We start from the raw sequence: 14,058 nt of genomic DNA, 5'->3' as shown, positions 1-14,058 counted from the left end.
ATGTTCTTGTATTTGTAGATAATTTTACTTGAAAAACTTGGGTCTATTTTTTTAGTAATAAAGGGGAATGTTTTGAAAGCTTCTGTCGTTTTAAAGCCACGGTGAAACAGAAGTAGGGGCGAGTATTAAAAGTCTTAGAAGTGATAGAGGGGGAGAATTCACCTCTCAATCCTTTAATGACTTTTGTGAGCAAAATGGCATAAAACGACAGTTGACAGCTGCTTACACCCCACAGCAAAATGGAGTGGCAGAACGTCATAACATGACTCTCATGAACATGGTCAGGTGCATGCTAGTTGATAAGAATATGCCACGGCATTTTTGGCCCGAGGCCACGAAGTGGGCATGCCATGTTTTAAATCGGTGTGTTACTCATGCTCTAGATAGTTGTGTTCCTGAGGAGTTATGGACAGGAGTTAAACCAAATGTTGATTACTTTAGAGTTTTTGGTTGTATAGGGCATGTTCATGTTCCTACACAACTAAGAACGAAGCTTGATGATCGAAGTCACAAGTGTGTCCTACTTGGAATAAGTACCGAGTCAAAAGCGTATCGACTCTATGATCCAGTGCAGCAGAAAATCGTGATCAGTCGTGATGTTATCTTTGAAGAATATGAAGAATGGGATTGGAAAAAGGACGATATTGGTGTTTCTGAGCCAATTATAGATGAAGATGATGTACCAAAACAACCAGAAGCAGAAAATCATGAGGAATCTCAGCCAAATGAACAAGAAACTGAGATATCTCATGATTCAGATGTGATTCAAGATACTCCTAACGAAGCTGAAGCATCTAATTGGGTGAGAGACCTCCCGGTTGGATGAGTGAATATGCTAGTGGAGGATAACTTTCTGATGAAGAGGAAGCCGGGTTTGTTTTGTACGGCTCCCTAGACGATCCTGTAACATTTGAAGAGGCTAAGAAAGAAGTTAATTGGGAAAGGGCTATGGAGGCTGAGATTGAAGCAATAAATAAAAATGAAACATGGGAGCTTGTTACATTACCAGTTGGGGTAAAACCAATTGGAGTTAAATGGGTCTACAAGACAAAGCTCAATGAAGAAGGGAAAGTGAATAAGTATAAGGCAAGGCTGGTCGTGAAGGGTTATGAACAAAGAAAGGGAATTGACTACGAGGAGGTTTTTGCTCCTGTAGCAAGATGGGATACTATTTGAACGTTGCTTGATCTCTGCTCAAAGAAACTGGAAGGTTTTTCAGTTAGACGTAAAGAGTGCATTTTTGCACGGGGAATTAAAGGAGGTGGTATATGTTGAACAACCTCAGGGGTTTAGTCGGAATGGGGAAGAGGACAAAGTTGACAAGCTGAAACGAGCCTTGTATGGGCTAAAGCAGGCTCCGAGGGCTTGGTTTCAGCGCATTGAAGGGTATTTCAAGAATGAAGGGTTCAAGCAAAGTCTTTATGATCATACATGTTTGTTAAAAAAGGCAGTGGTAAGATTATTGTGGTTAGCTTGTACGTGGATGATTTGATTTTTGCTGGGAATGATGAAAAGACTTGTGAAGAATTCAAGCATTCAATGTAGAAGGAATTTGAAATGACAGACCTTGGAATTATGCGATATTTCCTCGGAATTGAAGTACAACAAAAGGAGTCTGGAATTTATTTGTGTCAAAGAAAATATGCAAGAGAAGTTCTAGAAAGGTTTGGAATGTGGGAAAGTAATTCAGTGGTGAATCCGATTGTTCCGGGTACTGTTCTGACCAAGGCTGGAGTAGGGGAGGAAGCTGATTTTGCAAAGTATAAACAGTTGACTGGAAGCTTAATGTACATCACAGTCACCAGACCAGACATGATGTATTCAGTTTGTTTCCTCTCTAGATTTATGGCACAACCAAAGAAAGAACACATGGATGCAGCAAAAAGGGTACTGAGGTATTTATAGGGCACATACAACTTTGGTCTATTTTATAAAAGGGGGTCAGACATGAAGCTTAAGGTATACACCGACAGCGATTATGCTAGAGATGTGGAAGATCGGAAATGTACTTCGGGTTATGTGTGTATATTCAGCAATGCAGCAATTTGTTGGAGTTCTAGAAAACAAGGGATTGTCACTTTATCATCCACCGAAGCCGAGTATGTAGCTGCTACCGCATGTGTGTGTCATTGCATCTGGTTGAAAGGAGTATTTGAAGATCTTAGTGAAGAGGAGACTGGAATTTTGGAGGTAAACTGTGATAATACCTCAACAATCAAACTGTCCAAGAATCCTGTTATGCACCGAAGAACGAAACATATCGATGTTAGGTTTCATTACCTAAGGGAACTTGTGGCCGAGAATGATGTGAAGCTGGTGTACTGCAAGACAGAGGAGCAGGTTACTGATGTTATGACTAGGCCGGTAAAGGTGGAAACTTTCTGCAAGATGAGACAGGTACTGGGAGTAGTGGAGATAAACTGAAGACAAAGACACTTCAGTTTAGGGGAGGATATGTTGGTACTTAGTCGTTTGAATAACGGTCATCTGACCAAGTTATATTGTCACGTTTTATTCTTGTTTATTTCCTTTGAATTAGTCGAGTTTGTTTGAGTTTGTTAGCTGGTTTTGTGGCTAAGTAGTAGGTTGAACTTTTCTTTTTTTACGTTGCTTGTAAGCCTATTTAAAGGCATTTGCTTTTCAATAAAGATCATCAGAAATTCGTGAGATTTTGTGATAGCACTTGAGTTCTTTCAATTAGCTATTGATCAACGACGACTTTTTAAATAAAAATGAATTTTGATGGTATCGTTGGTAATCCATCAATAAATTTCAAATGGGAGTCTTATGAATATTTTTTTTATCGACAAAGCCGTTGTCTTGTAGTGGAAGTGTAAATGGTAATATTGTGTAAATTATTTTAAAACATGGTTTTATCTTCCGTATTACATGTATTGTTTTTATTTTCCGCTCCTAATATTTATATATTTGTTGGATTTTAATTTCATTTATTGTAAGAAAGTTAATAAGATGTTATAACCCGTTTAAAAGCTATATGGGTTTAATGAGACCCATGACCCGCTTATTTTTTTACTATAAAATTGTTTCTTAATATAAATAATATATTTAAAAAATGAATATTAATTTTTAGTACATTCATATTTTATAGGATTTTCATATCAAATATTTGGTGAAATTAATTTTTAATATTATGAGATGTTATAACCCGTTTAAGGGTTATATGGGTTTGGTGAGACCCAAATCCGTGAATTCGGTTCAAATGCATGAGAAGTCTCTATTTAAAAATAAAGCAAATCTGGCGGCCAGAAAATGTAGGAACTAGAAAGCGACCATTACATTTATATATATTTAAGATCGTAAATAAAAAAATCAAGTCTGTTTAAAAGACATAACATACTAGTAACTTTTTAAAGTTTTGTTATTTAAATAGATAAATATCCAACATATGTTAAATAATATTTAGTTTGATACCAAACTTGATTATAAAAAATAAATAAATAAACAATTACAATTCCATAAGCATAACTGATGGTTGGGTAAAAGTTAGTTAATTTTATATATTAATTAGTTGATTTTAGTTAAATAAATGAATGAACATTGGTACTTCAAGCATTGTTATGTGTTTTTAGGACATTGGAAGTTAAAGAGCTTAAACGAGCTAATTCAGAGCCATCCAGATGAAAATTAAGCAAGCCTCGAGATGATGGAAGGATGGGGAAACATATATGGATGGTTAAGAAGGATTCGGGAGAGGATTGGATGAGAAACCTGAAGCCGAAGTGAAAACTGAACAACATGGGTTACCAGGAAAGTGTCTTTTAGTAAAACGGGCATATCTCGTCCTAGAGAATAAGTTACGGAATCCATAATATATGAATTTCATGTTTCTCAATGAGAAAAATTCGAATATAAAGTCAGTTGCATCTTCGCGTATCGCGAAGATGTAGGACATGCAACTTCGTGATACGCGAAGATGCTCAAAGTCGGCTAAAGTTAGGTTTTTCACTATATAAATGATTTTTCGACCCTATTCGGCATAGAACGACTTCCAGAGGCAGAAGAGGTGCTATAAGGCGACTTTCATCCATCCCGAGGCTTCCAGTTTATCCTATGATCGTATGTTCATCAAGATAAGTGCTTTAACGATTATGTCGATGTTCGGCTAATCGTGTGTGTTCGTTCTAGGCTAAGGTTTTGTGTGAAATACTGTTATGATCAGATTCTAATGTTTCATGAATATAGCTTGATTAATTTTATATGATTTGTCTTGCTTAATTAGTATTTGGTTGATTAAAGCTTGAGTTTGCGATTATTGATTTATGTAACGTTTGTTTGGTTGTTCATCAACGCTTAGGGTTAAGCTCGTGTGTCATTGGACTAGAATCATCAAACCTTATCATTGAGTTAATCATCTTAGACATAGAGTTGGTAATTGTGGTGTCCAGGTTCATTCTTGTCAACAATTCGGTTAGGGTATCGTTTGTCATCATAAATCAAACCATAGGACTAGCAATTATTACAAAACCAAAGACTAGAGAATCAGTGATTGACGTATGGAACACATAACCCGAACCTAGAATGAATACTTTTAATTAATATTGTTTACAAATCTTTTTAAGTAATTATTTAGTTTTAATTAATCTTTTTCTAAAAACCGCTTAACATCGTCTGTCCGCATAGATTAAATAATTAGTTATAAATTAAATAAACTTGCATTTTTCTTGAATCCCTGTGAAGACGACCTTACTTACCCGTACTAGTTATAGGTATTTAAGTTTTTAATTAATTGTTTTTGAGTAGACCGCGACAACCTACGTCAATAACTAAACATCACCTCATACATCACTGTAGATCAAAAATCATCACGACATTTTAACGGATCCCACTTGCTATATGTTAACATGTTTCAATGCAATCATTTCGCTATTAACTTAATATTGGTAATAATAATAATAATGTTTGTAAAATATAAATGATGTAAGGATTTAAGTTTTAAAAAAAAGGAAAAAAAGAGTAAGGATTTAAGTAATTAAAGAGTAAATTAACTTTTGAGACAACTAGCTAAAAATGTCATAATATCTTCCTATGAGAAAACAAAAATAATTGCATATTTTTAATATTACTTAAACATGCTCTTCAGTAAAACAAGACTTAGAATCAAGTTGAACTCAAACCTGAATTTGATCTCATTTGATAGAGGAGTTTAAGCTCTAGTCCGAGTGTCATTATGTAATATCATATTGATATGAGCTAGATTAGACATACTTTTTATAATAATATTGCCTACACTTTGAGGCTGCTTTGAGTTAGTTTTTATTAATATTACTGCTATTTGGTTCATATTCATATTTTAAGTGGGTTCAAAAGAAAACGAACTAACATAGAGTATTATCTTAAACTTTAAGACGAGTAGATCCTAAAAAGAAAATAACTATTTAGAGAAGATAAAATAATGAAAAATAATTTATTATTAAACGTGACTCAACAAATCCTAAGTTTAGCTAAATACGTTTATTTAATAATATGTTTCTATTATAACTAATAATTGAAATCATGCCACAGATTAATCAAAAAGGAAATTATTGGCTATTCTTGAAAATTACTCTTATGCGAAATTAATAAAAGAAAAGTGGGGCCTGACAAAATATCTATAGGAAGTTAAATAGAGATACGAGCTATGAGAATATATTTGGTTGGGCCACCCACTCTTTGAAAGAAGATCATCACGAGCCCACTCAAAAGTCAAGTTGTAAGCCCATCTGAAAGAATTATGAAAGAAAAAAGGTCGGCAGGTTTTCTTATATAAATTGGGAAGGTGGTCGGCTGATTGGAAGACGAAAAAAAACAGGGGTTCCTCTTGTGGTTCGACAGAAGAAAGAAAGAAAGCCTTTGGTCCGAGCAGTGAGCGTTTGGGTTCAACACCTACTCATCCAAGCATCATTATTATTGGTTTGAATTTATTATTTTCGTCATGAATTTATTATTTAAACCAATTTATTTTCTTTTGTTCTTAAGTATGGTTGTTGGCTAAACCCTTAGACTACCTAAGTTTATGATGAACTTTTGTTGATGTTGGATTTTAGTTTGGGATTTGCTTTGCGTTATGGGTTTATGAATCAGTAAAAAGTTTGAAATTATTTATTTGATGCATATGTATGCTTGGTTTTATTTAATAAGTTTTATTGTTTCACAGAGTCTTTGGTGACTGATTCATATAATAGGATTATGTTAGGTCATTTACTGTGTGTTCCTGACTAGTTTGTGATTGATTTATAATAAGATCATAGAAACAATATTATTTATCAAATAAATAAAAGTGTGCGGCTAACCTAAAAAACTGTAAGGTGATAGGTTATTTGATAGGTCTTGGTTGATTAAGATTTCTAGATTTAGTTCTTCGTAAGGAGTCCGTCTAAGTTTGATTTTTCAACTTTGTCTATTAATATCGAAGGAATTTATTAAACTGCCTTTGATTTCCACGCTGTAAGGTAGGATTTCGTATAAAGGTACTCGTTCATAATTAATTAGATAACCGTAAGAAAGTTTAATATTAAAGCTGGTGTTTTTACGAACTTAATAGAAATCCGTAGGTGTCTTCTTGAGAAGGGTCAAGGGTCCTGTTCGGGTTTTCTTTTAAGTGAATATTTTATGATCCCAGTTCCTTAACAAGCATTTTCCGATTAAGTGATAACTAAAACTTTGGGGATTCTAGCCTAGGTGGTTGGTCATTATCATCTGAATTAAGTCCAAGTTCTAAGTTTAGTCGTCTTTAGTTTTCTTAATTAGTTTAAATTAGTTTAAAAGTAGTTTATTAGTAAAACCCCCTCAAAAAATAATAATAAATAAATAGTCATGTTTGTAGTTAAGTCTAATTTAGCTATTTAACGTAATTAAAAGAGTCTCGTGGGTTCGATATCCGGACTTACTTAGCTGTACTAGAGTCGACCGGTTCACTTGCCGGTTAATAGTTTTAGTTAAGTTAAGAGTCTAGAATTATTACTTAGTGTCTAGATTAACGTAATTTTAGTTAATAAATTTATAACTACTTTTAGTACTTCACATATAAAATTGCATACTAATTTTTATGATGAACACAAGCATCCCTTAAAATAGGGAAAATCCCCAAAATAGCCTCTACAAAATGAGATTTCAACTTTGTCCCATAAACTTAATATTTCAAAAAATGGCCATCTCTAACTCATTTTTGACCACGTATTAGAAAATCTAACGCGTCTTTGACGACATGTTAGCATAACATGTGGTCAAAGACGCGTTGAATTTCCTAACACATGGTTAAAGACGCCAACACGTCGTCAAAGACGCGTTAGATTTCCTAACACATGGTTAAAGATGAATTAGGCATTCAAACACGTAGTCAAAGATATGTTAGCATCAAACGCGTAGTCGAAGATATGTAAGCTTTTTTGTTTGTTTTTTTAATATTATATTTTTATAACTAGTTTTACTTATATTTTTTTTTCTTTTATAACTTTTAATATATAAAATTTTATATTATTTTGAATATACCGATGAGAAATGTTTACTTTTATTTAAAACAAAGAGGGGTCAAATTTTATTGAATCTTTCAATATTGATTTGGCACGCCTCGAGTTTGAGTTAGTTTATGTCGGTCGGTAGGTAAAAGTAAGCATGTCTCGTCGGTATATTCGAAATAATATAAAACTTTTATATATTAAAAGTTATAAAAGAAAAACAAATATAAGTTAAACTAGTTATAAAAATATAATATTAAAAATACAAATAAAAAAGCTAACATATCTTCGACTACGCGTTTGATGCTAACATATCTTTGAATACGTGTTTGGAGGCCTAACTCATCTTTAACCATGTGTTAGGAAATCTAACGTGTCTTTGACGACGTGTTGGCGTCTTTAACCATGTGTTAGGAAATCCAACGCGTCTTTGACGACGTGTTATGCTTACATGTCGTTAAAGACGCGTTAGATTTTCTAATACATGGTCAAAGATGAGTTAGAGAGGGCCATTTTTGAAAATATTAAGTTTAGAGGATAAAGTTAGAATCTCATTTTGTAGATGGGCTATTTTAGGGATTTTCCCCTTAAAGTATGCTCTTAAAATCCGCCTAATACTCACTATGTAGGACTTCAACTCACACAACTTCATGAGAATGCACACCATATGCTACTTGGTCGAAAGGCCATCAACTAATAATTACTATTATTATATTATATACATGATTATGATAACAAAACTAATATAGCTGCCTCGAAGCCTCAAACTCGATTCTAAACTTAATTGCACACATGGGCTCATAGATATCCAAGATCATAAAACTATTAAAAAGGCCCAAAAGAATTGGACCTCAAACTTCAAAGAGACATAAAGCCTTAAGACAAAAATCAAGGGAATCAACTCATCAAGTGATAGATTCAGCCCAGTAGAGCTACTGTTTTAAAAAGAAAGCCCAAAAAACCACGTTCGATTAGCCATTGAGGTTCATTTGAAAAATAACAAAACAAAAAACAAAACTAAAGAAAACAAAAAAATCTGGGGCGAAGTTTAGTAAAAATTGTTGTTTTGTGGTGTAAAAGAAATTAAAAGTAAAATACTTATTTGTTGTTTTGTGGTGTAAAAGAAATTAAAAGTAAAAATTGTTATTGATACTACATGCCTTGGTAAGAAATTTTGGATATACCACAAGGGTCTATACTGTACTTATTTTTAACTTTATTTTAAGACAAGAAAATAAAAAACATAGATATTTTTCTGGAAAGAGAAATTCGGATGACATATACATTTTTACGTGCCTTCGGGGGCATCCGATAAAATTAGAACGATACAGAGAAGATTAGCATGGCCCCTGCGCAAAGATGACACGCACAAATCGAGAAAATCTACATTTTGATGATAGATATTCGAGACTTGAAATTTTCCCAAATGAGTGTAAGAATGATCTTTTGATTGAAAAATAGCACAACTATTTCTTGATTTAAGACAAACTTCAATGCAATTTTACCAAACGTTTAGCAGAACACTAGTATGATTTTGGGTTGAATCGATCTCTCAACTATCCCATACTGCTCGACTAATGTTGTAACAAAGACAAGACTTGTTACCTATAAATGCGTCACACATTGAATGGTTGTACTAAACAATCTAGTCCTTGCAAAAAGAAAAGAAAGGAAAACACATGCACTTGAGTAGTCGAGTTATAGGTTTTAGTGATGGCATCTTCGTCCTTTTTTAAAATAATTCTATTAGAGTTTCTTTGTAGAAAAAAGAACAAAAATCAAATCTATTGATATCAACCATGCATAAGATGGCATGGATGTGAACGTGATTGCATTGTACATATTGTAAAAGTTGAGGGAGGACCATTACCCGTGAAATGAACACTCATTTAGGTCCTAGCAATGTGTGTAAGAAGTTATGAAATTTATTTCTAAATTTTGATTGATTAAAATATGTGAAATTGACAATTGGGACATATATATTGGATTGCATTATCAATATTGATAAATGAGTTAATGACTAAAATGGAGTTATATGGCTATTTTCTTTGGACTTTATAATAAGTTTAATTAAGTAGGTAACAAGTAAAATAGTACAAGTTAAATTAGGTGTTAGGGTTACAATTTTAGTTAGCAAAATTCCATACTTGTTTGCTTTGCATTTGTAAAGATTTGAACCCTCAATCTCACATTTATGACGGGAACATTATACCACTAGAACATCATATCATGAGTTGTCGGATTACACTTAAGAGTTAATTATACAAATTATACATTTGTTACGAAGTTTTTATGAATGTAGCTATTTTATATTTAGAAAAGGTGCGAATTTCTTTATAAATATGATTTGAGAAAAGGAAACATTATAACGTGAGTTAAATGCTTATATTTAGCTGTAATACTAGTATTAAGGCATGTGTTGCAGCGGGGATGTAAAACCTTGCCAAATGATCATCAACATCAGAAAAGCTTGTAAAACAAAATAAATGACAACGAAAAGTAGACATAAAAACGTTGAATCACGCACACCCATTGAGCATGTAATATGCAAAAATTAGACCGAAACGTAAAACACATCACGACCTTTAGACGGGAAAATATAGAAGTAAAAGCGTTCAACCACATACGTATGTTGCGGCGTATTAACTCAGAAAATGTAGATCAAAACGTAAAATAAAAAATTTGTCAAAGATGAAAGTATATGAGACCAAAACTTAAAATGAAAAATATGAAAAGGTTAAATGTAAAAGATAAAAACTATTGAGGCTAAAAGTAAATAAAATAAAGAAAAAACAAAGTAAGGCGCAGCCTATAAAGTATTAGGAACAAACCACAATGCATAACTAAGTTGCAAATTGTAATAGGGATAACTTTATAAAATAGCAACCAAGTTTTAAAATTAGACAAAATGATGGTACATCGGATTTGTTTTGAAAATTTTAGTTTGTAAGCAAAAAGTATGAAGATAAGGGCGTGTTCGGTTTACAAAATTTAATATAATTTAAATTAGAAATTTATTTTTTAGTTGGTTTGGTTCGTAAAATTTGTTGAATTTAGAATCTAAATTTCATTATTAATACGTTTGATTCAAATTCTTTAGGAAACGTTATTTTGCGAATTAAACACAACATAAGAGGTGAGGCGTACACTCCAAAATTTATGAAATAAAACATAAATTAGTGATGAGAGAGTGAGGGTGGGCTGATAACATATGTGTCAATGGTCATTTTAGGTGTTCTATGTCAATGGTGGTTGGGGTAATGTGTTTGTTACTTTGTTGTGACAAAGATAGAAGAGACGAGATGTCGTGATGAGTGGGCTTCATAGAAGATCAAGGCATTCAACAGTGAGAATTGAGTATTCTTTATTTATGTAAGAATAAAGGTTAAACAGTCATCTTATATAGAGATTTTTACATATTCCCCCTGCTAAGACTCTTAATTACATATTTCCTCAACCATAAAAAAATAATTATATATTTCCCCTTTTTATTTCAGTTTACCCATTTACCCCTTATCAATTTAGAGAGCCAAATAACTAAACGAAATTTCTTCCTTGTTCAACCTGATCGAATTCGATTTGGGTATAATCGCATTCGAAATCGTTATTTAATTAATTAGTGTTCTTCACATGGGTTTAATTGTATTCGATTTGGTTCACCATATGAGTTGGATTTTTTCTATTGGTTCTTCCTTTTCTAAGGTTTGGTTTAACTCTATTCCAGATTTCATTTAAATTTCACTGAACTGATGTGCTGCAGATTGCGATAGGCGTTATGCTTCTGCACTTACCACCAAAAGTACTGGACATATGGTATGCAAGGTTATTAGTGGAAGATCATCAGTTAGGTATTCTTGTTTATGATTTTATTAGTTAAAATTGTTTATATCTTTAATTAGCTCATGGGTTAGTGGAATTTTTAAAATTTGTAATACTTGTAAATATATCTTTATTTTTCTTGGACTATTTCACGCACTTACACTATTTGAAGACATCTGGATGGATCTATATGATAAAGTCAAAGTCAGCATTTATAGGAAATTACTTAGTTTGAGTAGATGTGTAATTGATTTTTTTATGAAGAGAGATATATGTAAATAGTTTTTAAATTAGTTCATTAACGTTTAAATAGTCATTTTATTAGTTACTTTTAATGAAATTGGGGAGATATGTAATATATGTGGTTTAGGGAGAGGGAATATGTAATTGATTTTTAGAGTTGGGTATATCTGTAATAAAAGAACTTAAGAAGAGGATATATGTAAATGCCCATTTTATATAAAATTGTCAAATTTGTTAATAAGTTAAAGTATTCCTCGTAGATCCTCTATCTCTATATGTTTAATTTCATTAAAATTATTATATTTTTTTTATCATTTTCAATTAAATAATATTTTTTGTACATTTACCATTACATTTTCTCTCTCTTTAATCCAAAATCACTTTAAAAAATGGTTAAAAAAATTATTGATGGCAAACAATGATTCTCTAAATTTACTCACTAAAAGTAACTTTTTCTCTTTCCTCTACTTACAAGTTACAACCACTCACAACTACTCTATAAATATAAAAAACATACTGTAGTTTCGGATATCCAGGTTTAAACACCTTACTTACAACCACTCACAACTACTTTATTATCTATACTATATAATAAATAAAGGTTTCTCAATGACACATGAAATCACACAAGATATATTCTTACAAAATACATTACTCTTTCTTATTAATAGTTTTATATTGAACTTTTTTTAATATATTATTTTCTCTTTTTAATAATTATTTTTTATTTAAAAATTTAATACCAATAAAAACATATTATTTAGTTTTATATTATATAAATATATTGCATTAGGTATTAATATTAAACTTTTGTAAGTAATGATTTTTCGCGCTGATTTAGATAAAATAATTAATTTCAAATTTCCAAAAATGAAAATTTTCACTTTATGTTTGTTTTGCAATGAAAATTAATAAAAGCTAAAACCAATCACTATAAATGGTTAATTTGTTTTTAAGACAACTCGTTTTAATACATGGTAATGTATGTGTTTCATTATATAAAATTGAAAACAAAAACAAAGTAAAACTACTAATTTTGATATGGAGGTTAAAATTACAAATATTGTATACAAAAAAAAATATTTAGAGATCTATGAATTTTTAACTTTTTATTTTCATATTGTGTATTGTATAATTTATTATACCATATATTATATCCTTATATATGCTAAATATATTTTTTATATTTCATATTATATTATTATTTAAATAAATTTATTTATTCTAGCTCATAGTTTATACGGGTACCTAACCTAGTTAACTATAAAGAACACACTTCCATATTTATGGAGAAGTTGTATTGAATTCTCAATAGAAGAATGAAACACTCAACGCTGGCGGCTACAACATTTGAAAAGTGCTTTTAACATAAAACTTTTTCTTTATCTACACTTTTTCGTTACATTAAGATTTGAAGAAACTAAAGAGGGTAAAGAAATAGTTAACTTAATAATATATTTTACTTAATGAAATATTAAGATGACCAATCAAAATATTTGAGGGAAAAAAGTGTTTTAGTTCATCTGGGAAAAATATACACTAAAAAACTCATTTAGCGTCTTTTATATTTAGTGATTCATTATATATTTACCATAATTTGTAACTGTAAGTAAAAGAAAAAAAAATATAAGTAGTTTTACTTAACGAACATGTAAATAGAGAACGAGATAAATTATAACTAAATTATAGGGATATGGACGAAGTACTCGATGTGAATGCTTTAAAAAGTTGCATTTTTTATGATCCGCTTATAAACTAAATAAATTATATTTAATTAAAAGAATTTTAAAATCATACTATTATCTATAATATATATAAACGAAACCCCTAAAATCATATGTTTCTCGATGTGATGCTTCCTCTTTTTATGAAAGCCACCAGATTGCTTGATTTTTAAATTGAGACATCTCATTGATTTAACCCAAATTCATGGGTATGGGTCTTACCAAAACCAGATAGCATTTAAATGAGTTATAACATCTCATTAAATTAAAAATTAATCTTATAAAAATCTTATAAATAGGGATATACTAAAATTTAATATCCAATTTAAAAAGAAAGAGATATTATTTATAATTAATAAACAATTTTATAGTAAAAAACATAAGCGGGTCATGGGTCACCAAATCCAGATAGCTTTTAAACGGGTTATAACATATCATTTATTTATGAAACCCTTTCATCTAAAACGCTAATTATATTATTAACTTTCTTACAATAAAGAAAATTAAAATCCAAAAAATAAATATTAAAAAGCGAAAAATGTAAAACAACCATTCTCTCAAGCCATCAGATTGCTTTATTTGTAAATGAACGTTTCTCACGCATTTAACCCGAATTCACGGGTAAAGGTCTCACCAAACCCAGATAGCTCTTAAACAGGTTATAACATCTCATTATATTAAAAATTAATCTCATAAAATATTTGATATGAAAATCCTATAAAATAGGGATATACCAGAAATTAATATCCTATTTTATTTAAAAAGATGATATTATTTATAATTAAGAAACAATTTTATAACAAAGAAAATAAATGGGT

At 31.0% G+C, this 14,058-nt stretch overlaps 1 non-coding gene across 1 annotated transcript; it reads left to right on the top strand.

Annotated features, from left to right (window-relative positions):
* The first annotated feature begins 8,746 nt into the window (after window positions 1–8,746).
* Window positions 8,747–8,849, top strand: LOC143548429 (U6 spliceosomal RNA). Its single transcript, XR_013137949.1, has one exon. It is a non-coding gene; the product is annotated as a U6 spliceosomal RNA (small nuclear RNA).
* Window positions 8,850–14,058: the final 5,209 nt, after the last annotated feature.

The sequence above is a fragment of the Bidens hawaiensis genome, unplaced genomic scaffold (assembly GCF_021521415.1).
Source record: "Bidens hawaiensis isolate Kalapana, Puna unplaced genomic scaffold, B.hawaiensis_p1.1 tig00015117_1, whole genome shotgun sequence".
NCBI classification, from domain to species: domain Eukaryota; kingdom Viridiplantae; phylum Streptophyta; class Magnoliopsida; order Asterales; family Asteraceae; genus Bidens; species Bidens hawaiensis.
The sequence above is the reverse complement of the archived record's forward strand: the minus strand, read 5'-3'. Positions and strand labels throughout refer to the sequence as shown.